The sequence below is a fragment of the Strix aluco genome, chromosome 11 (assembly GCF_031877795.1).
Source record: "Strix aluco isolate bStrAlu1 chromosome 11, bStrAlu1.hap1, whole genome shotgun sequence".
NCBI lineage: Eukaryota > Metazoa > Chordata > Aves > Strigiformes > Strigidae > Strix > Strix aluco.
The window spans coordinates 22,175,649-22,198,408 of record NC_133941.1 but is presented as its reverse complement, the minus strand read 5'-3'; the positions used below and the strand labels follow the sequence as shown (position 1 = coordinate 22,198,408).

The following is a 22,760-nucleotide window of genomic DNA, read 5'->3' as shown; positions in this document are numbered from 1 at the left end:
GTAATTTAGTTGTTTTGCTCATAGCATTGTTTTGGGTTTTTATTATCTTGCAAAAGAAATTTTAAAAATTCTTACAAAAATAAGACCAAAATGAACATCATCTTGTATTAGAAGCTTTAAACATAACTGAATTGACTTTTTCACTGGAGGAAAAGCACACCCTGATGCATATAATCAATCCGATTTACCACTGTTCAGTCTAAGAGAAATGAATTTCTAACAACAACAACAAAAAAGCCTTTAACAGATGACATAAAACATCTGACAAAAACATCCTCACCTTCCTAATCAGACTGAATTAGCCATATATATACACATTATTTTTTTTTTTAAATAGCATATCTACACTGGTGTATCATCTTACAGAGCTTCACATGGTGAAATCTACTGATGCTGACAAGAATAATGCTGATACCTGCAACAGAGATGTGGTCCATTAGCATAGACTGAATTTTTCCCCAGTGCACCTTAGTCTAGCTCTGAAATACTATGTACCAGCATGCTTTAGACGGATAAGTTATGAACTTCTACAGCTACCCAGACTGATCAGCTTAATAATAAAAATCTTTCACTGTTGACATATCTTCATTAGTATACTGTTTCTGAAGTTATGTGCTTACAACATATTTTTTAATTGTCATACCCTTCTAAGCACAACTTGCTATATATGACATTGAGGTACAGAGTATCAAAGACTAGCTAAAACATGGGTATATTGCCAAAGATAATGTATGCCTTTGATCACCTATCTTTGTTTATCTGAATGTTTGAGATGAACTTGAAAGACAATGGATAAATAGGCTTGTGCTGAAAGCCAAATAATTTTTTTTTTCCTTCCTTTGCATAGCTTTTTATAACAGAATCCAGTAAATGAGAGTTCCATTTCTCTTAGTACATGAATATATGCATATAGCTAAAACGGACTTTTAATTTGTCCTCTTGTTAGATACATTGAACCTTTGAATGATGCCAGGTTTTTACAACCTTATACCTATATTCTAATTAGTCTGGCTTTATCTGGGAATAGCAGTGCTGGAGAGCAGCTTGGATAGATACACTGGCTAGACTGCTTTTGATTCCCTTGTCTCTTAGAATCTACCTTTGATAAAAGCCAAGTGTGACATCAAAAAGAGCATAAGTGAGTGTTTCTGTACACAATACAAACATACGACAACAAGAATAGGTTTCTCACCAAAACTATAAAAAGAAGTTTGGCTTTTTTATGAAGAATCACAACAAATAGGATTTATGAAAAGATAAAGGGAAGTTTATAAATTTTTTCTTTTGTTGCCTATCACCCCTCCGTATGTTTTGAACATCTCTATATCTATACACACACACTCGGCTATAGTCAGATACATACATGCACGTACACACATCTTCCTATTTTACCCTATTGCTACTGATTCAATACTCGTGACTCTTCATAGAAAACTGAAATTTTGCTGTCATCCTAACGTACATTATTACAATGAATAACTTCTAGAGAAACTAAATTTTGAATGCAGTTGCATTACCACAGGAAAAATAATGCATAGCTTGAGGTCATGCCAAATCAGATGATCAGTCTCTTTATGTAGCTCTGTATCGGGCATAATAAAAATTTTCTGCAGCTGAGCAATTATATATTCAGACTAGGTTCTACAAATGTTTGTCAGGAAAGAGTTATTTATGCTTTGTTATTTTTAAACTGTAGTACCTAGCTCTGAATAGATTTTATTGTGGTTAGACTTTTTCAGAAAGTCAAAATAAACCCAATAAACCAGTTTGGTTAGGTTTCAAAAATAGAATACCTGTATAAATCAAAGTGCTGTATTTATTGTCTATGAAGTAGGAATGACTGTTCAAATAGCCACAAATTAAAGCCTAGATTTCCCCCTCCCCCTTTTGGAGGTCCAATAATGCTTATTCAGACTGAGTATTTATTCACTGTGCAGATGGCACCCATCTTCATGTTCAAATTAAAAACATTATTCTAAAATGATTTTCATGCTTTGATATTCTCAGTATACAGTGGTGTACCAATTGATTTAGTCTGTTTGTCTTATGCTCCTCTTTGCAGTTTCCTAAGTTCTGCCTGAGACAAAAGGCATGTTACCCAGCCTCCAGATCCTTCTGCTGGGAATCTAACAGCTACAGGGGAAAAACCACAGCTATGGTTACCTAATAAAATACAGCTATACCTGTCAGACACAATTTAACAGAGATCACTTTGAAACCACGTGGCTTTAGTGATATTTTTTTTTTTTTTTTTTTTTTTTCGGTCAGCTTGTACTGCATTTGCAAACAAATGCGTAGCCAAGGTCTGTAACAGCTAACACGAGTCAATGGACATAGGCTGAGTCATGCAGCAGGGACAATTGTCTGTAAGCAGGACCTGTGCTTCGCATCTCAGGTTTCAAAGTTATGACCAGCATTCTTATGTGTCACAACTTCTTTTCACACTAGAAGAAAAGTAAATCTTGGTAATAAGTACTGCAAATGAGTATCTAAAATTCAGGAAAGCAACTTAACTCACTGTGTCTAGAGAAGAGTCTGGGAGAACTGGATGGGGTAGTGCAGTGCCTCTGAATTTTCCTAGAAGCAAATTGCATTGCAGTGAAATTGGAGAACCAGAAATTCTCTGCTGCACTGCATATAACAAGCCCAGAGACACTGGATATCTATAATACCATAAATTACACTAGGAGCATATGGAGGACTGAAAACTGGTAGAGAGTTTGTTGAAAATTTTAAGAATGTTTCATGTAAGGTTATCAGTGAAGAAATATAACTTTTTTCAGTAAGAGATTATTGTTTACTGTTTATATAGCTGCTCTCTCAGAATAATTTGTTTATTACTGCAAGGCTTAATGAAAATCTGTTTCAATTTTACTCTGAATTGTTCCCACAAAAACTTGTACTGAAAATCTATTGCAATTGATGTTTTCATCAGATATTTTTATTGTTAAGTTTATATAAGGACAACCCAAGAACAATATGAGTATGAATACCTAATAGATATAGTAGTAGACGTGGAATTGATTCTGGAAGAATATACAAATACATAGAGGATAATAGTCCTGGACATTACAAGGAATTGTATATGATTTTTTAGATAAACAAGTTTCTTAAATGAAAGTGTTAAAGCAGTAAAAAAGAAGGAAGGAAGGAAAAAATAAAGATATTAACTTAAATTTATATACAGAATGAAGTGGTCAACAGATAAGGCAAAACTTGTTTGCAGTATTGTGGAGGCAGCCATGGCACAGTGTTTACCTCATTTACCTCAGGCAGTCTGTCTCACCAGGAGTGTGTGTGTAAAACAGCAAAAGAAACTTCGCATGACAGCTCTTGGTAACTGTCCTAAAGCACTTAAATTGGCTTGACCCTGGAAGTAAATAAACTAAAATGAATTTAAAAATATATGCTGTTATTACTTCATGCTTCAGTATCTATGAGGTTTGTATCAGACAGTCCATTCTGTATCATGAAGTACATGACTTGACTTTACACTGAGACAAAGATTTACTGAGGGAAATCCTTGGGGGTTAGAACCTGCAGATACACAAGCCTACGCAACCCTGCCTCAGAGCCTGACTGACTTCCCTCAAGTTTTCTGAGTGCAGGAATTGCTTAAATGGATCTGCTTCCAGAATCCAGCCTTTCCAGGGAAGTAATGGAAGTCACTACGTGCTTAATCCATGACTGATGACGAAGACTAAAACTTTTGGAAGGAGGTGTCTTTTGTGTTGTGCCTATGGGAAGTCAGGTGTTATTTTCATAAGGAAGAGAAAGACTCCCAAGATTTAGCTTCACCATTTGGCTGGAGATGCTGAACAGAGTGGAGGAAGGTATGTACCGCAGCCAGCCCAATAGCAACCACATTTAGTTGGATATGGATAAAATGAAGAGTTAAGAGTTTGTTCAGGATAAAGCAACAACAATAATTAATGTGAACAGACTGTGCTATGGTTTCCATTCCAGCAAAACAAGTTTACTGCTTTGTTAACAGCTTCATATATAAGATATCCTATTGTTGTAATGTATGCAATTTAAATTCTACAATGCATGAAAAAATCCAAACAAACTATAAATTACATTCCCACCCCTCTTCTTTGATCACTTCAGTGACATGGGGAAATAATAATGTCTTTCAGCTGAACTATGAAGTATAAATAATTTATGCATCATCATACAAATAAGATATTCCTTATTTGGAATACTTATCTTTTAGGTTGCTATTGCTTGATTTGTTCAAGGCCACTTTCTTCGTAGCCTCTGTACATTCGACTTTTTTTTTGTATCTAACTTGACTGAAATTTTTCCTAAGCAATGTTCTCTTACTCAAAAAAATAAATTCTTATGGGGGAATAAGAGAATAATTTATAGCATATATGAAAATAACATGCAGAATTACGATGCTTTGAATGTGGCTCAGATTGCATAACCCTGAATAAAATGGCAAAGATTGTCTATAGCAATCCTCGGCTTGAAGAGTAAGCGAGTAAGATTTGATACCCAAAATTCCCTAATAAATTGTGTGTATATATTTCTTCTTTTTCCCAGCCAGCATTACACCCCTAATTCTTGCTGCTCAATTCTTCTGAGGCTTATAGGTATTTTATGTACTAAAGACACAGTTAAGGTTATACAATGCCACTTATAACATTTTATGTATTTTGAGACTCCCCAAGTAATCACAGTAGACTGGGAATACATGAATATTGCACATCGCAAATCAAACCACAACAAATAAGTAATAGGTTTAACTTTTTTACATGCTGCTTTTTAGCAGTCAGTATTAAAACTCTTCTCAAAGATGGTCACTCAGAATCATTCATCCCATTTTTAACTATGAGGAAACTGAAGTCTGTGAAGCTGAGATGGCTCTGCCTGGGTGACATACCCACTGGATGAAAGGGAGCTCCCAGGTCTACAACCACTAGACAGATATCTCAAGATAACAGTTACTGTCACTAACTCAGCCCACTCTAAACCTTAGCAGCACTGGTTCTTATTCTCAGGCTGCTTTTTGTAGAGGTAGAAAACACTTCAGATGGTGAAAATGTAAGATTTGATTATATTCCTGGACAAATGAAAGTCTAATACCTGGACATTCACATGTTAAACACATTGTAAACCCAACCACTAAGCACAAGACAGATCAACCTCAGGAAGAATGCTAATAATTTTCAGTTTATTTTGGAAAGTTTGTTCAATTTTTGTTTCCCTTCTACTTCAGTGCTGTAATGTTTGAGTTCCTTTGCTTGGCTTCCTTGTTTGCTTTTTTCTTTCTTGTAATTATTGTGCTTCTTTGCATGTACTACATTGTTTAGTTATCTGAAATATGGCCTGCTTTCCTTGATATCTGTATTCATTTGTTCATGAGTACAATCCTTGATCCTTTTACTCCTTTAAGATTAAAGCTTTATGAAAGGTCTTCTGTCAAAATCACCTCTTTTTGAGGTGGCTACCCCTCTTTTCTTTCCCTTTTTCCTTTTAAGCTTCTTATGATGTGTTCTTATTCATATTTTATATTACAATATTTTAAGTTCCTTTTGCATATTGCAAAAATCTGTACTACTGTCTACCATATTACATGGATATGCTTAGTCTTAAGCCATGTGAATATTTATCGTACACAGTGCTTTATTTGTTTCTCCTGGGCCAACTCTTGCAGTCAGATACATGGATATGACTCCTGTTAAAGTCATGTAAACTGTGTATGTGGATCAGAGACTCCTTCAGTTTAAATGTGACATTTAAGAGAAAAGCTACTCTATAAAAATTTGAAAATAATGACTCACATTTAAAAATTTTGTCCTTGGCAGATACTGTCTTGTTCTGGATTTGGGTTTTCTGTTTCTTTTTGGTAGGTCTGAGCCCATGACAATGGGGAAGAGAAAAATGAGAATAAGCACTTTTCCTAATAGAAAGGTTGAAATCTCCATGTGGTTTGTCTTGTAAAACAGCACTACAAAAGTTTAGTTAAATCTTTCTTTTAGCAATGTCCTCTAAATTTAAGGCATTATTACACTGGAATAAGTGGATAACTTCTAAAACATATGGGAATAATGTACTGAACCACAGTATTCTAGAGAGAGGGAAATTTCTGTTCCAGCTTTCTAGAGCTCCTGGTTGCCATCCCCATTTCAATCTCCTATTACTTGGCAACCACACCTCTTCCTGGAGGGCACCAGCAGCTAAAGACTTTCTGTTTTTTTTCTTATTTGGTGCTTAGGAGAGGCAAGCCCAGCAGTACTTTTTTTTTTTTTTTTCCTTGCCCTTGCTATGCTTCTGTGAGGTTAATGTGACTTTAGCTGAACTCAAGCCTTGGTTTATATCAGAATAAACCTTCCTCTGTAGAGAAATCCCAATAAGGCTGAGAGAATTTTGCTAGAGGCTCTTTGTAGAGAAGTGCTTATTTAATTAACAATTAATGTAACTTACATGACTAAATGCAAACGTGTATGCTCTTTAAAAACAGTTCTAGGAGAAATGTTTTAATTTGCAATGGCTATCCTTAGAAGCTTTGTTTTGGGATGATAAATTAACTGTTTACCATTTAAAGTGCAGCGCTGTACATTTTCAAAGCCTGACCTAAACTAGGTTAGTTTGTGGTGCACTGGCAGTAACTTTTAGCAGACAGCAGAGTCCTTCACGATCTTCACTCGTACATGGAGGCTGTGCAGTTGCATACAGGCGATCGCTGTCTGACAGCTGTTCCCTGTCTCCTCCAGGAAAAGCGGTTGCACGCTATTTTTTTTTTTTTTTTTAATTTCTCCCCAAATACCTTTCCCAGCAGTTCACACCCCACCCCTCTCAGCACGTACCGCCCCTTGGGAATTTCTGCCCGTTCCCTTCAGAAACAGGGTTTGCTTTTGAACAGGTAAGACTTACGGGCTCTATTCTGGGAGCGCGGCCGAGGCAGGTGGCGGCCCGCGGAGGGGGGGGGGCCTGCCCGCGGGGCCCCGCCGCTAACCCGTGGGTTAACTCGCTGCCGATGCACCCCATTTAATTAATTGTCAAACAACCAAGGGATTTAGCCTAGGCAGGGAGGAGCGGGGGGCGCGGGCTTGCAGGGAGGCGACCGTAAGAGCTGGGTGGCGGCAGCGCTGCGAGCGCCTCCGGGGGACTGAGGGGAGGCGGCTCGGTCGCCCCGGTAGAGTCGCTCCAGCTCCCCCGGAGCAGTGGCAGAGCTCGTGCCCCACCCCCAGGCCTGTACCCGGGACGAGGAGGAGAAGAGAGGCGACGGGAACACCCCGGCGGCCGGGCGGGGGCAGCCCGCAGCGCCTCAGCCGCGGCCGCCGCTCCCAAATGGCGGCCCGACGAGGGGGCGGGGGCGCGGGGAGGAGCGGGCTCTATCGATAGCTCGGCGCTCCGCCGTCAGGCCGAGAGGCGGGGAGGAGGAGCACGGGAAAAGAAGGAGAGACAGGCGAAAGGGAAGGAGGCGAGTGCCGAGAGGTCGATGGGCGGAGGATAAATGTCTCGCTGAGTGTGAGGCCGCCATTTTAGATGAGGAACGAAACGAACGGCGCCGAGTGGGACAAGAGCCTGGAGGGAGCCGCCGGGGGGGAGTGACATAGGTAGGAGCAGCGTGGGGCTGGTGAGCGGTAGAGGACACGGCAGGGAACGAGGGATCGAAGGGCTCTCCCTTCCTCGGTGTCGGCGCCTGGAGCGGCGCCGGCTGCTGCTAGCGGCGGCTCAGCCCCGGGCGCACTGACCCGGCCGCCGCCTCGGCCGTGAGGGAAGCTGGCGCGAGGGAGGGCGGCCGCTCGCCCCCTGACAGGGACTGGGGGAGGAAGGAGGGGGGAATCGGCCGTCTCCGTACCTGCGGCTCATCGCGGAGCCCTTTGCGGTCGGATCGTCTAGTGCGCGCCGCCTCCCCTCCGCCGCCGGGGCCAGCGTCCCTGCCGCGGGGCCGCCCTGTCCGCCGCGGGGCCCGGGCGGGGGGCTCCCGCCTCGAGAGGAGAGGTTGCGCGGCGGCCCGGACCCGGGCGCGGGGACGGTGCCAAAAGAGCCCGGGGTGGGAAGGGGGAGCCGGGGTCTGAGGCCCGTGGCGGGTCAGGTGGGAGGGGAGGTGTGTCGTGGCCGCCGCCTGTCAGTGCCAGCGCGGAGCCCCGGGGGAGGGGGGGGCTGCGCGGCCGAGGCGGGTGTGCCCCGGGGCTGGGGCCCCGCACCGCCCGGCCTGGCCTGGTGCTGTGGCGGGCGGGATGAGCAGCGGGCATCCCGCAGCACCTGGAGCGGTGCCCTGGTCGCGGGGGGGTTGCCCAGCGCTGGCTCCGCTTGCCCGGCCTCTTCGGGTCTCCGCTTCGCTGCGGGCAGCTTTGTCCCTGCTGTGCTTCCAGCGGGGACTCGCGAACCTCTGTTACTTTGATCTGCTGTCTCCTGAACCGAGAACGGAAAATGCGTTTAACTTGTCTTAGCGTAACTGAATGCATTCTGTTTAGGCATTCTTCAGTTTGAACTGCTTACTTGATTTTTATTTTTTTTTTAATCCAGTTTAAGAAAAGACATTTGAAAACTGGAGTAAGATTCTTTAGTTTCCTGTTTTGTTCTGAACTGTTACAACTTTGCCATGTAGAAATGGTGTTACTCTGGAGCCAGGGCTCAAGGATTGTGCTGTTTCTGGACTCTTTTTATCTACAATCTAAATGTACACACAAATAACCTGCCTGTGCTAACAGCAGCACGTCTCTTGTCCATTGTTCGTCTTGCCTACGTCAGGCTAAATAACTTGTGTAGAATTTTTTTTCCTTCTTAGCCTTTAAGTGACATCCATAAATACAGGACCTTACCTGGAACAATGAGATCTCAAAACCAGTTGTAGTAGAATTGCTTCAGCACAGTGTGCGTTCCAGATGCAATTGTAGGTTGTAGGTATGTGAAACAAGAAGGGTCTGTAATGGAGTAAAACTGAGATTCTTCCAGAACCAAAGCCAACATAAAATATCTGAAAATAGTTTTGTACAAAAGACTTTTAAAATGTCTTTTATTTTAATGCCTCTGAAATAGCTCCAAATATTGCGTAAAGAATCACTGCACTGTGTAAAACTAGGATACAGTTTGAATGGACATGCTTATCCTTTAGGACATGTCTACAGTGTTGGTGCAGAAGAAAATATTGAATTGGTGAATGTGAGACTTAATTTTAGGCAGTTCAGTTAAATCTGTTCTGTGGACACCCATTCAGAATGGAAGTGGCTTTAATTTTGTTTGTCTTAATGAAAGTTTTCTGTAGGTAAACCCTAAGGCTACAATTAATCATAAAAAAAGGTATGGATCTGCATATATGCTCATTAAATGGATGACTGATTAATATGGCAAGCAATTTAATCTTAGATTGTTAAATCAGAAGTGAACTAGCTTACTTGGGTTGGAGCAGTGATGCTTTCAGAAATCTGGAAGGTGTTTTTCATACGGTTTGTTGCCATACTTAATATCTACAGTACTGGACAACTTATTGTGCAACACAGCTGACTTAACCTGCTTAGAAAGAAAATCTGGAAGTAGCAGAGAAAATATCTATAATTTTTGCAAAGATATAAAACTATTTTTTTCAGTTGAATGCCTTTGGTGTTTACCTATAATTTTCCATTTTCTATTCTTTAACAACAACAAAGTCTATTCAAATTACATATGAAGTTACTGCTGTCTCAGGGCCTGAACTTACTACAACTTATTAAAATAACTCATATTTTATAAACCACAAACATGACCCACGGAAATCATTGGTCAGCACTTCTTGGTATGCTAAATCAGCACTAGTTTCTTCTGGGACATATACTCCCCTCCTCCCCCCAGTTTATTTATTTGGCTCCTTCACTGTTGGGAAACTAGGAGCTGAGGAAAAAACAAGTTTTCCTTGTTTTCTGTCTTTTGAAAACAAATTAAATTGAGTTGGTGAGAGCTGTTGGTTCTAAAACTTCTGCAGGAGATGGGAACCAAAAGCTGTTAGCTTGAATTACTATGTATAAATAAGTCTTCAGTCGGTTTCAAAAGCAGGAGTTGTGCTGATAAAGTCACTTTTGTGTTATAGATACAGAATGTTTAAATTATTTTTATGTTCCTAAAAACGTTACGAGAGCAAGTGAACCAACAAAGTCTAGTTCAGTACAGTTTTGTATTTGGGTCTCTGATCATCTCTGCTGCAAACATACTGTCTTTCTCTTCCATGACACCTTCAGTCATTCCCTTTGCCACATCTTTGTGTGGCACCCCTTGCTTCCCCATCTTTGCTATTGCCTTACTTAAACACCCTCTAGATTTTTTCTCCCTCTATTCTCAGGTTGCTTGTCTACCTCCTTGGCCTGCCAGCTAGACAAGAGGGAGGGTTTTTCTTGGTTTGGTTTTGTCGTGTAGTGATGTGCTGCTGCAGCTGACACACCAAAGGTTTGGGCTGTGGTGCCCTGGCTGATGAAGAGGTTGGGAGAATGAAGGATTCTCCCATACTTTGGCTTCCTATTTCCATAGCCTGTGGGAATTTGCTATTCTTGATGCCTCTACCTACCTGTTTAGTTGAAATAAGCTAGTGTCTCCAAGAGTTGCTGGAGGAGAGGCAAAGGACAGCTGGGTGGAATGGTCACATAAGACCAGTCGCCTAGGAAACAAGAGTAAAGTTTTTTGTGCGGTTGAATTTCCAAAACTTCCATGCAAATTCAGCTTGAAACAGATGAATAATTGATAAGGATGATTGTTTTCTAAGAAATTAAGTTCCTGGACCGTCTTCTAACTTAAAAATGCAGAAATCGGAAGACTAACCGTATGAAGAGAAATAGAAGTCAGTGTTTTCTTTCTCGTAAAAACATCACATTGCATAAGTCAAAATTATCTGTTTGGGGAAGTAACAAAAATAGTCAAAGGAAGATTAAAACTTATGATTTAACTAAAAGTTCAAGCGTGGTAATTTAAGCATGGTTTCAGTAAATTTCATAAATTTAATCTGTAAATGAGCAGACGTGTTCACATCTGCATTGTACCGATTTTGATGGATTTTGTGTAATTGCTTGTGCAAAACTTTTCCATTGTGCGTTGAATAAGGTTGTGGAAACGTTTTGTCAGTTCTAGAAATTAATTGAAAGAGGAGTTGTTATAACACTAGGAAATCAGGTAAAAATGCTAGCTTTCTGACAAGTTAACAAGGTATGTTAGCAACGAGCATGCATTAGCTCATGCATTTGGAGACGGCGTGAAGGAATTACCTATCTGGATTACCCATACAAAATAAGTTATATTTAGCAATGTTCCTAGTTTTTCTGAAAAGATAGTCAGTTTTGGACAAAGTTCTGTGAATAATTCTCAGTGCTCTGTTGGCTCTTGCTGCGCACGCTATTTTTTTGTAAACAACAATTTTGCTTTGAAAAGCAGCTGGCGCACGTTTATTCCTTTAGTGACTTGAATATTGTGTTTGTATTATAAATGTCGTCTGTTTCGCACAGAGTTGATTTTATTGCAGCAGTGTGTACTGACCTTTTACAGTTTAATAGAATATGGTCATCTTGTGTACTGAAATGCTGCAGTGCATACAGTAGACGATAAACAAAGCGTTGTTCTTGAGTCATTTGTAAATGAGTAAAGCATTTTCTTGGTAGACTTCAGAGCTAAGAATTATAACTGATAATTACTAAAGTTTACGTGAGTATCCTTTTTTCAGGGTTTTAAGTGACATAGTATGATTGAATGATAAATTTTCCAGAGATTTTTGCTTGCTTATGGGGAATGACAAGCTTTTTAGAGTGAAGATTTTAACACAGAAAAATGCTGGATTCGTGTGGAACAATACAGTGGCAGATGCAGGTCACTGGATTTGTTTGCAGTTGCAGGTGTGTCTGTGTTCTGCCATTTCTCCTATGCATGTTCCAAACGTACCCTGCATGCTTGCATAAACGAAGCAGAGCAGTAGCACAGTTAAATCAAAGCTGATTGGTTTTAACTTCAGGCAAAAGAGTTTTAGAATTGCCTTGCAAATAATCTGTGCATGTGGTGAATGTGTAAGTGACTCTGCCTTGTTTTCTTTTCACTATCTGAAAATCTGCAAATGGGACCTGTATCTCCAGCTCTTCTGATATAAGCCCCTTTTTATGTTGTTGTTTTTGTTGTTCTCAGTTTCATTGCTCTTTCACTTGCTGTGTTGTGGCTCTCTGCAGATGTTGAGTTGATTACGGTAGTGCTGCCTGTTTTCTCTCACTGCTGTGTTAACGTTGCTTCATTTCAGATTTCAGTTTATGTTGCATACTTGCTATTGGTTTGACCCTAAAATATTTCATTTCTGACAAACAGCTGACAAAAGGGTGTTAATTAATGTTGCATTCCAATTGAAATACGCAGTATCGGTTAAGAGCAGTTGAGACATCTTGTATATTTTTAGTTCACAAGCCAGAGGGAGGTTGCCTCACTGACTTGCAGCTGGGTGTGGCATGGGGTTAACCATATTAATTAAAGCTGGCTCAGAGGTTTAGACTTTAAAAAATGGCTCAGAGCCCCCATTATAGTCTTCTGTTACATAAATTTTTTTCACTATAGAACAAGCTAGAGTTTTGAAAATGAGTGTTTCAGGAACACCTACCTGGAGAGACTAGGAGGAGGGAGATGCAAGGTGGCACACAACTAGAAGAAAAATGTCTTTAATGCATTTGCACCTTTGTAGGGCTAACATTTAGGTATATGTTGAGAAACCTTAATATATAACTAACCTTTTTTCTTTTTCTGTAATGTCTTTTATTTTGCTAGTCATTTGCTTCCAGTATATGGCTCCGTCAACTCTATCAGTGATTTGTGCTAGGTTTTGCATATTCCACTTTCTTGTTCTATTCTCATTCATTTAACAGCTTTTGCTCAAGGTCTGGTCATGCTTTCAATATTTTCTAGAGTGGTCTGTTCAGTCTATTAGCATACCACAAAAAGCACTGTTCTCTTCTTAGTCTCTTCCTACCTGTGAAAGAGAGGAACTGTGTCTCCCCCACTGTGACTGCTTGTTGGACAAGCAAGTAAATTATCATTCTTTATTCTATAATTTTCCCTGTGTAGAAGAAACTATGTGTGAGATTTTTACATAAGAGTTTTCTTGGTGAAAGTGAAGTAAGCATAGTGAAACAGGTGAAGTTACGTGTGCTCCCTTTTGTTTGCATGGAATTGTAACAGAAATGTAGGAATACAGAGGGATAGTCCTGCAAAGTAATATAGTAAATGTAGGGAGGACCATTAGAATGGAAGCTTCAATGGTGACAGTGTTGCTGGGAAAAAAAAATACTGTAACGATTTTTTTAAAAATTCCTGATTTATTGCTACCAAAAAAATTCTAGTTATGTTATTCCAAAATTATCATAGAAAGTACAGTATTTTTATAAATTTCTTCTAAAAGAAAAAGCAAGGTGCGTTTTAATTGAGATGAGTGGTTCCTCTTTAGCTTCCATTTGGAAAGGTGTATTTTGATATACAGTAACAACTTGGGGGTTTTTTAACTTTGTTTTAGAAACTTTGTTATAAGTTTCACTGAAAGTTGATCCTGTTTATGACATAGAATGTGACTCCAGCTTCGGATTCTATAAAACCTTTTTTTAGAATTGTAGAAGTTCAGAATTTACCTGGTAATTGTTAATTCTAAGGTTAGTGTCAGATTAATATTTTCCTTATTTTGATAATTTCTCATAGAATTTGAATTGCTTCAGGTCTAATCTATTTCATGAGCCCACTAAAATAATTTTTGTCAGTTCTTGTAATTTGATGGGTTTTTTTGTAAAACAGGTATTGTAAAACTCATGCATTAAGTATGGCAAATGTGTCTAAACTCGACTTTTGAATTAGCATGAGACCTATGTATATGTCCTCGTATAGACACACAGTGCTGGGGCCACTGTGTGCAAGTAAGAAACATATTTTTGGTTATGCCAGCACTTTCAAACTTAAGGAGAGTTAAATATATTGATGATCATTCAGTTTTTCTTAGATTGAGGGAAAAAAATGTAATAGTAACTGTGTAAGCTACGCGATTTCGTGCTTTTTTTTATAGCTTTCTTTTCCCTCCCTGTCTCCCCCTCCAATAACTTTGGAAAGCCATGTCCAATCAATACTAATCTATAGGCATGAGCAGGCAGAAACCTGTTTGTGGTGTTGGAGATGGGAGGATACTGGTTTCCCTTGTACCTAATTAGAAAGCTAAGCAATTTCAGTCATCTGTAAGTCAAGCTGCTGGCGAAGGAGCATGAATTTCTTCGAGCAAAACAACATTTCTGTCTCAGTTTGATCACTGGTCTAACAGCTTTAAAAGTTCGTATTGTGACGGTTGTTATCTTTATGTGGAAACATTGAAAAAAGCTCATCTAGAGTTCAGGTGCTAGGGAGTGGTTGTTCCAGGGTGGCTGGAGTTGAGGGGTGTGTTTGCAAAAATGGGCCAAAACGGGTTCATTGGAGGATGGCACATGTGCGGCTGCGAGAGAATGTAGTAAGTTAAGTAGCTTCCAGAGTGTGTTGCAGCCAAAAGAAACAAAATGTGCAAGCCTCTAATTTTATGCTGACATTTAACAAAAAATAAACCATATTCTGAATTACATCATTCATCTGCGTTAAGTGCTTTAGAAGCAAGTATAAAGCTTACACAGGCAATAATAGCATGCTGAAACAAAGTGTTCATGTCAGAGTGATACAGTGGATTGATTTCAGCTGAAAGTGAGTTCCAGAGCTTACTCTTAGATTTCTCAAACCTTTTAAGTTGACTGTGTAACTTGTTCACTGGCAATCAAGAGGTTATAAAAAGAGAGCCAGCTGATGTTGCAATCTAAGCACTGGCCATATAGTGGAAAGACTCTCCTTTGGCATGTTCACTAGTGCTATTTTTACCTATTCCAGTAAGATCTGCCCTTGTAATGTTAAATTACAAGACAGTACCTGGAATTATTTTGTTTTACAAAAGTGCTGCATGCTCTGAAGAAAATTTTCAAAATTGTCAGGCAGATCAAGACTAAAATTCTCTTACATTTGAAAATACTTTTTCTTTTGTCACCACAAATAACACTGCCGCTGTAAGAGATTCTTTCACTTTTGTTTGCATATTTTATGTCTGGCAGAGAGTTTTTTTAAAAATTTTGGTTTCCTTCGTATATTGAGTGTTTTGTCTTTCTCAGTTTCTCATGTGGAGACTTTAAATAGGCCACGTGATTTTTAAAGGCAGGGAATTAACAGTGTAGCTCAGGAATAAGTGTAGTAGGAGGGTTTTGTTGTAACTTGTAAAAGCCTAGCTGGTTTAGATTAAATTTAAAGTTGATGGTTACTTCACACAATAGAAAACTAATATTTTTTTGTTGGGAATAGATTTTCAGCACTGCCAGTGACAAAGTGTTGTATCTACCAAACTGATTGTAGTGAAAACTGGAGGAAACAGCAAGAATGCCGTAACAGTATAACACTGGGGTTCAGTTGTAGAAGTATCACATAGAGATTATCACATATGCAGATGTATGACCGTCTGAGTTGCAGCACTAAAATCTCTAATGTTTGTGATTACCTAATCTTAAATACAGTATGGAACAGGTGTATTTTCTAAAACTGTCAGCATCTAGTTCAAAAGTGACATGACAACACTAAAACACAAACCTATCATTTTTAAAACTCTTGTTTGTTTCAAACTCTTGTTCTGGCTATTTGTGCAATTAGGTGTATATTTGTAGCAGAATTTTTAGTTTTTCAAAAGCAGTGGTTTGGCACTGAATTATGATCAGTGATCAACTTGTGTGAGAGTTCAGCGTTCTCCTTACGAAACACCTGCTTCCCTTGCTCCTTCTCTTGCACTGTGGAGTAAGTCAGGTGGAAATCCTGCAAGTAGGCAAACTTCCTCCAGTACAGAGTAGTTTTCTTCTCCCTTGGCTTTGCCATTGTCTTAGGTGAACAATTCTACTTGGGTTTAATTGAATCTCACATCTGCAATAACAGCTGGTATTTTTGTCAACTCTTTTGCTGCTTAAACCCTCCTTGTTGCCAGTTCTGTTACTAACTGCTCTTACTGATTTTTGTTTTTCATGTATCTCTCACCTGTCAAGAAGAATATGTGATTTTTTTTTACTCCCTTACAGCTATTACTTTGGTTGCAGGTCAAAATACTGTACCTGCTTCTTCAACCCATCAAACTTGTTTTATGCTATGCTTCCACTTCTTGATTTGTATGTGAGATTCCTTTTTCTTCTGGCTGATTTTACAATGAAAATGCTTTTGATTTTCAGTCTGTAAAATGTCTAGACCTCCCCATCAGTTTTTTCTCTCCAGTTTTTCATCTAACATCGTCCATCATACTGACTGGATTAATTTTCTCAAAGTTTGTCCCAGACTCTTTACAGCTCAGTTTCTAGCTCTTGCTTTCCTCAGGAACTGGTCTTTACAAATCTCTTGACCTCTTAGCTAAATGTGAGGATCATAACTGTATCCTTGTTTTTATCAGTTTTCTAATTGTCAACATAGCTACTTTAAAAAAAAAAAAAAAAAAACAAACAAAAAAACAACAACTGAGCACTTCCCCCTCACCCCCACATGACGATATTGGTTCTTATGAGGATGTCTTTCTTTGGTCCTCTGCTTATTCTTATGGTTCTTACAGTGTTTTTGATCTTCCCTGTCTTTCTTTGCTTCTTGCCCCCACATACTTTCTGGTCACATCACTTTCCACACCTTATTCCTCAGTAATGTTATCTGTTAAAAAATAAACAAATAAACAACACCTCCTCCCCCTTGATTCATTGTGGGTTATTTTTAAAATATGTCATTATTGCTGACTGGTTGTCTTCTGTTAGAACTAAAGATCTCAGCTCTTTCTCAAGTGTGAAAAAGACAGAAATACTTCTCCCTTCTCCCCAGTCTCCCTGTTTGTCTTTTTCCACAATGGAAACCATATTCACAGTATTTTGTATGTCACATTCCTAAATGTTTGCTGTAGAGAGCTATGCAAGTTAGTAAGCAGGGTAAACGTACAGTTCAGACTGTAAGTAGGTTTTAATTTTAAAATTACTAAGTGACTCAAGGTGGAGATCCCAAAGCATTCTTCTGGTTTCTTGTTAGTCTTGGGGAGTTTGCTGTCTTGGGTAACATCATTGAAGCCTTTCCCTCACCTGCTTATCCAGGAGAGAAGATACTTCTAACCAAAAGTGAGCTAGCAATATAAGATCTCTTCTTGAATTTTTTAATGTACGCTTTCTTGTATTTCATATAAAAAAAAAAAGAACCTGGGACTGTTCAGCCTGGAGAAGAGAAAGCTTTGCAGGGGATCCCGTCAATGTATAAAGACACTGATGGGAGGGAATGAAGAGGACACCGGACTCTTCTCACTGGTGCTGTCACTGAGCACTAGGGACAGTGAGCACAAATCAAAACACATGAATCTCCATCTGAACATGAGAAAACGCTTCTTTTTATTGTGAGGGTGGTTGGACACTGGGATGGGTTGCACAGAGAGACTGTGAAGTGTGTATTTGTGGAGCTGCTCCAAACCCAACTGATGTGGTCCTGGGCAGCCTGCTGTAACTGACCCCGCTTGAGCAGGGAGGTGGAACTAAATGATCTCAAGAGGTCACTTCCAGCCTCAATGACTCTGTGACTGTGTTGCATCTTTGCGTTCTCTAATCATCTCTGCGTAGGATTGTTTTAGGAATTGTGAATTAGGATGGGAACTTTGGATAAGAAAGCATTTTACCATTTACTATCTACTGAATATTTTTCTATGTTTGACTTACACTTCTTTCTTTAACTAATCTGAGCTTCCAGTCTTTTAATCAAGACTTCTTCAGCTTCCCTAGAAATTCTTCCTCTTACAGTTAATGCTTATATGCAAGATACAGAGAGCCTTCAGAGGCTTAGCTGCTTACTACTTTGTTTGCTTGTTTTGGATCCAAGATTTGTCATAACATTTGTGAGTCAGCAAGGTGTTTCTGTGTAAAGTGAGGAACTTGTACTTAAGTTTTACTTCAGTGAGTTTTTAGCTTATGATGTTCTTGAATAAGAATGAGATTACATTGAGCTGGGGTAGCATTGGTTGTCATGCAGTCTGGCCTTACACAGTGCGTCTCATTGCACTGAAACGTTGCATAAAATAATGAGAAGCTAGGAGGCCCTGAAAATTCTTAACAGTAGAAGGATGATAAGTTAACTCTACTATTGATGTATTTCACTAAACATTTTTTTTGTTATTAATTTGGTATGTTGTGCATCTATGTAAGTTTGTCTATTAAAATAGTAAATATCTTTTTTTGTGTTGCCTTCCACAGATGATGTACTTCATCCTTTTGTGATAGGACTTCATTCGCTTAAAGGAAAACTAAAGGTATAAATTAACTATCTGTGGTTATATTTCCCTTCCTCCTTACCCTGCCCCATTCTTTCTTCTGAGGTCCCTGGTTCTTTCCTGCGGAGAGGGAAACTTATCACAACCGAGCTTTGTGCTTGTATTCCTTCACTGCTATTAAAATTTGCTTTTTTGTTTTTTGAAAAATTCCACGAAATTGATATGATATCTACAGTTGCTCCAGTGTTTGCTTTATCAGAAGTGTATGTTTAACTTAAGCTCTTACTTTAGTCAGTCTCCATGGATATTTACTTTGCAGGGAGAAAGCCCTTCCTCAGTGCAGATCTTTAGATCTTGATACTTGCCTGTCTTTTCCAAATAGCATTTGCCTTTCCACACAACTACATGTCTGTTGTGAATAATCCAGACCTAATGTAAATCATGTCTGTGACATTATCTACGTTATCTTACAACCAACTGGTGGTTGTTGCTCTTTTTTTTTTCCTCTGAGATTGTACCTCTGAAACAAAGTCTTATGGCACTTTGTTAAATAAATAAAACCCCACCCAAAGATCTGTAATTTCATGGATGTATTTAGTGAGATAATGAGTTAAAATTGAGCATAATTTCTTTTTGGAGGCAGTCAGGACAGTAAATATTTGACATGGTTAAGTAATTTTGCTTGTATACAATCTACAATTTCTAATTGCGTTCACTTTTTATTTGCCATTTTATGCAGGCTTCTTTGCGAATACCAGTGCATAGGAAACAATAAAATGAAGTTGACAGAGCTGTCCCAGGCAGTTTGTAACTAAAATACTCAAGTAGTATCACGTTAGGTTTAGTTCACTTTGTAGAAACATATGTTCAACTATTCCCAGGTGCACTTTATTATAAAATACAAAGGCGAATCATTTGTTCTATCTTCTCTCAAAAATATCTCAAGACTCCTTCCAAACATTTCTTGGTGCTGTTGCCCCTATTCCATGCCTTCCCTCCCTCCTCTCTGATCTGTACATTATTTCTATGCCCAGGCTCCTACAATTGCAGTATCCACCTCCCGGTGGCATTGCTGGTTCTGGCACAGAGCCTACATTTAATAAATAAGATGTATTAGTTTAGAGCTGCCCGGAGTGACTGCAGAGAACACCTAACTCTTGAATTAGCTGGATCACTGCATTCTGTTCTGTCTAACTGTACAGATAATCTAGCATTGTCTGGTATTTTGCAACAATATTTGAACAGTAACTGTGGTATGTCTGAACTGTACAGCTAGCCTGCGTTACTAGCAGCTCCCAGCAGTTACTTGAATAACCTAATCTCAGACTATGTTCCTTTTCAGCAAAACTGAGGTTAGTTTAAATGTTCTCAGTGGTGGAGTCCTCAGTGCTACTTCATTTACTACATGCAACTGAGGGAGGACAGAGCCAGTAATTCTTTGCTGAGATTCTCAGTCACTTTTGTTTAATCCTTGAGAAGTTGTGTGGGAAGGGCATTTGGTGGATTGCTGACATTTGAGTAACTTTTTCATCCTTGCTGTAAAGTGGATGAGTTCCAGGCAACTGTAAACACAGTTTGGGGCTTTCATCCGTACTTGAAACAACTCAAGCATGAGCAAGTTCAGAATGCAAATAGGCACGTGTCTGGGAATGTATGTACAGTTGATTGAAAGACTTGGGGGGAAAAAAATGCTTGTCCAAAGTGTCTTGTCTGTGTAACGTCAATACACATGTAAACTCTTAGCCCCACTTCTGCCACGCAAGGTCTGCTTTAAAGATCTGTCTGTCCTTGGAGGATTCTGCTGAGAAGAGTGTAACATGATGGTGAAGAAACAAGAAAGCAAAGTGTGACAAGAAAGTCATATAATGTGATTCTGGTACAATCAGATATAAGAGAGCAGTGTTCAGTATGTTTCCTATTTCTAGTAAAGCATTTAAATTTACCAAATTAAAAAATGAGAATGTCTTAAACATCACCAGCTTTAATAGTCTTCATGTTGTTAAGAGAACACATTTAAAACATTGGGTGGCAACTCCTCCATATTTATCAATTTTGATTATAAGATAAAAATTATTATACTAAAAAGAAGTGGAAATTTTACTCCATCACATAGAGTTCTGGTGCTTTATTAGCAAAACTTGTGCAAAATTTGTGTACTTTCCTTGCTTGCCTTTTTCTTTCATAGCTGTTTTAATAGCAATTTTATAAACGTTTTTTTGTGAATCTATATAAACTCTTGCTGCATTTTGCTTTTTACCTGGGATTGGTTTTTGCTTTGGGAAAGGGAAGGATTTTGCATTCTATATCTCTTTGTGCTCTTTTAGATACAAGCAGAGTGTTCAGTGCTCTGGCTTCTCTAATGAAGGAATTCAGGTTTTGTAGGGGAAACTATCGAGCTCCACATTTGCACTTGATAGAAATTTCACGTGGAAAGAAATAGGTGACTGACATGGGAATGATCTGTGTGGAAAGGACGTGCCAAACAGATCTTCCTAAAAAATTGGTTAGGAAAAGTAGCCTAGAGCTGTTCAAATCAAGAGATCAGGCACAGAGTGTCCGAAGGTGCAGATAGTTTTGGTGATAAATATATGTAACCGATATAAATAACCAGAGCCCAAAGTACAGCCTACTACATCCAAGTAATATGACTTGGTTTATGCTTACTCACCAAAGTTTCGCTCTGAAAGTTACTCTTAAATAAAAAAAGGTGTTAATCTTGCACAGGATTAATCAGTCAGACAGTTGTATTGCTTGAGCCCTCCTTACTGTAGAGCCCAATTGTTGGAAAACCAATGTTATTTTTTTCCTTAAATACTTCAAAATTACATTAGCAGCATAATGGCTGAAGTAGTGACTAAGAAATGAATGGTTCCGAGAAATAGAGAAAAAGATGAGAAAAGATACTTCCAAGATCAGAACAACTGAGGCAGAAGTTATATGTGTAATCTTTCAGTATTGGTTCGTTGGGGGTTTGTTTGGTTTTGGTGTTTTTTTTTTTCCCCTGAACAATAACATTTCCTCATGTTAATTTAAAAAAAAATTTTTGTTAGTTTGCTTAGGGAAGAGCTTGCTTTTTTGTGTCGATAGATAAACACCAACCTTGTAGATGTACGAGATCTGCTTGGGTTGCTGGACTGATCCTAACTCATGCCCTGCATTTATGTTTACATGGATCACAGCTTTATTTATTAATATAGGAATGGGTCCATATTTATCTTCTGCTGATATGAAAAGCTATTTTTAAAAAATACTGCTATACTTGTTTGGTGTGGGTTTCCTCGCCTCCACCCCCCCCCCCACCCCCTGGCAAGTGGTCACCCATGCAATATCAAAGAAATTGAGAATTACTGATTGGGAGGGGAACTGAGAAAAGACCTCAGTTAAATGTATTACTGATCTTTTTGTGTCAGAGATGAAAACTTTTCTTATAAGCAACTTCTAAAGCTTATATTTTCTAACAAAAATCTTAATTTCGAAATGGATTCTCGGTTTTGTTCTGTGGTGATTTGCCTTTTATATGTAGTTCATTAAATGTAACTGTGACTGTTAATTGTTCGTGTGGATAAAAATGGCAGCATGTGTGTGTTGGGAAGGGGAACTGCATTTACATTTTCTTTAAAAGCTTTTGGTTTCAGAAATAAAGGAAAAGGCAAAGCACCTAAGCTCTATACTGAGAGGAGTTTAGCTTTGTATCCTGTGAATTTTCCAACTTCTTCATTACCAGTTTCAGCATTCCTTAGGGAGACACACTGAAATTTTTAACAGTTCAGACTAAACACTTTTTACTGGTCATAGAAAAAGTTAAAAGGAATCTAAAGTATCTTTCGGATATGAATAAATGATACGAGTGTATGATCTGAGTGGATATAAGTGAATGATCTCTAGGAATTTGTTACTGTGAGATGTGCACATTGCGTAGCTGTTTTGTGCATTTGGTTTTAATGCTCATTCAAATGACTAATTATTAGAAACTGTAATCTATGCAAAAAATACTAATGAAAAATGCAGTCTTGGTCACAGTGTGCGGTATACCTGTGGGAGGTGAAGGAATAGTATGAGATTTTTTCTTCTGCTCAGATAGAATGTTTAATATGAAATGAAGCAGTATCAGTTTCCTAGCAGTACTGGATCTACAAGGGGACTGATATACTTTAATATCTTAAAATATTCTTTGAATGCTGCTGTTGCAGTTTTTCAGTTGTAGACAGTCTGTTTGAAGTCATTTTCATGAAAGTGAAGAGTTGCAGGAAGAAAAATTTTAAAGAAAAATTTTAGAGATGCATGAAAACATTCAGCTGGCAATGGATTATTTGAGCATGGCATAAACATAAATCTCGTATCTGGTAATGATAACATTTCAAAAACATGCTTGTAACTCATTTAAGTGAAGAAAAGCTAGTTTTTCTGGAATAGACAAACTAAGAATTACGTATTTATGGAGACATAATTGTAAAATCATTCCTCCTTTAGTTTAAATTTCTCTTTAGAACACATCAAACATCTTTTCACTGGAGTGAAT

The 22,760-nt window shown here is 38.8% G+C and overlaps 1 protein-coding gene and 1 long non-coding RNA gene across 9 annotated transcripts in view; one reads left to right on the top strand and one right to left on the bottom strand.

The window, feature by feature from the left end:
* LOC141928441 (uncharacterized) overlaps nucleotides 1-3,583 on the bottom strand; it is a 49,347-nt gene extending 45,764 nt beyond the window's left edge. The window contains exons 1-2 of the long non-coding RNA XR_012624757.1: nucleotides 3,268-3,583; nucleotides 2,519-2,577 (exon numbers count right to left, since the gene is read on the bottom strand). This is a non-coding gene — a long non-coding RNA (uncharacterized LOC141928441). The remainder of the gene's footprint in view (nucleotides 1-2,518; nucleotides 2,578-3,267) is intronic.
* The window catches only part of RAF1 (Raf-1 proto-oncogene, serine/threonine kinase), an 80,861-nt gene that overhangs the window by 28,683 nt on the left and 29,418 nt on the right, over nucleotides 1-22,760 (top strand). For 2 of the 8 annotated variants that reach the window (XM_074836634.1, XM_074836637.1), the window contains exons 1-2: nucleotides 7,410-7,568; nucleotides 18,225-18,280. The exons of 4 other annotated variants lie outside the window; for them this stretch is intronic. The gene's annotated coding sequence lies outside the window, so the exon portion shown is untranslated. Of the gene's footprint in view, nucleotides 1-7,409; nucleotides 7,569-18,224; nucleotides 18,281-22,760 lie in introns of those variants that run through there. 2 more of the 8 variants (XM_074836636.1, XM_074836638.1) reach the window with 2 other exon arrangements.